Below are 1,719 nucleotides of genomic sequence, written 5' to 3'. Positions count from 1 at the left end.
GGAAGAGAAAGATGATAGAGAAAAAAAGGAGAAGAAAAAAAATGATGATAAAGTTAAATATAAAATATAAAATAAAGGGAAACAAATGTCAAAATGTTAATGGCACGAAAAAAATATATTGGGCAAAATAATATAGGTCAACTGAAATGTACAGGTCATCACTTAAAAAATGTCAGCAAGAATTGTTAAAAGACACTAAATGTAAAATAAATAAATTAATTAAAAAAAATTAATAAATAAATAGAAAATAAAGAATAAATAAAGAATAAATGAATTAATTTTAAAAAAAAGTTTTTTTAAATAAATAAATAAATAAATAAATAAAATAAATTTGTTCTCGCTTTAGAACACTTTCCTAAAAAATATAAGGTGGAAGGCTTATCACCATGACTTAAGCATTAAAAATAAACTTAAAGCGCCTATTTCCTCTGGAGACCAACTTCACCCAGAAATCTTAAATGAACTCCCTATCAACTCTAATAGAGAACAAAAGAAATTCGAAAGAATTGATGCCAAATTTTATGGGTTAAAAACTACTGCCCACCCCAAATACAACCCTTACCTCGAAGAGTTTGAGAATTCCATGTTAAATTTAGTCAAAAAAATTAAATTTAAGAAACAAAAACACCATTATAATCCGGTTACTCGAAAAATAAATAATTTTGCCGAAAACGTTAAAAAGAATAAACATATATTCGTCCCTGCTGATAAGACAAAAAATTATTATAAACTTGACTATCCTGCATACAAAAAACTTTTGTATAAAGAACTTAATAAATCTTATAAAATAGTTCCTCCTAAGACTTTAGATTCCATTAATTCTGAAGCTAAACTTTTACTGACTTCTATGAACATTCATAACTTCACTGAAATAATTTCTCCGGGTACTCCTAGATTCACCCTCAAAGATAATAAACCTAATTTCTATGACAGCCCCTCGATCAGATTGATCTGCCCATCTAACTCTGACTTAGGAGCTGTAAGCAAAAATATCTTAGATAGAATCATCCCTTCTATTAAAGAAAAAGTAAGTTTCCCTCTTTGGCTGAATTCAGATTCCGTAATTAATTGGTTTGTTTCCCTTAAAAATAAACACCTCCTAAACTTCATAACATTTGACATCCAAAATTATTATCAATCAATTTCTCCGATCCTTTTAAATAAGGTTCTTATCTTTGCTAAAAGAAATTCTGACTTAACTAATTTAGAAATAAAATTAATTCTCCTAGCGAGAAAGCCCCTTATACAATTTAACAATAAGCTTTAGACTAGAAAGGATACCCCTGATAATTTTGACATCTTGATGGGTGCTTCTGACTCTGCAGAAGTTACAGACTTAGTGGGACTCTTCTTACTGAAAGAACTTAAATACCACTTTAAAGATATCCAAGGGAGTCCTTATAGAGATGATGCCCTTTTTACTAAAACAGCCAGGCCAATCCTCCCATAACAGACACTAATATTTCGTCTTCAAGTTATTCTTCTTCCCATCCTCCATCTGATATAGTTACTAATCCAATACACCACTCGAGCAGCCCCCTCCATCTACAATCATACAACTAGTAATAATAATAATAATAATAATAATAATAATAATAATAATAATAATAATAATAGTATTTCTCCTAACAGCCATCCTAACACTAACAACACTCATTATCCCCTCCAAAATAGTCCTCATACAGACATTGTCCCACCATTTGTTGAACACTATGAGCA

Source organism: Euprymna scolopes, chromosome 37 (genome assembly GCF_053919585.1).
Source record: "Euprymna scolopes isolate OS-2025 chromosome 37, ASM5391958v1, whole genome shotgun sequence".
In the NCBI taxonomy this organism is placed as follows: Eukaryota; Metazoa; Mollusca; class Cephalopoda; order Sepiida; family Sepiolidae; genus Euprymna; species Euprymna scolopes.
The sequence above is the reverse complement of the archived record's forward strand: the minus strand, read 5'-3'. Positions refer to the sequence as shown.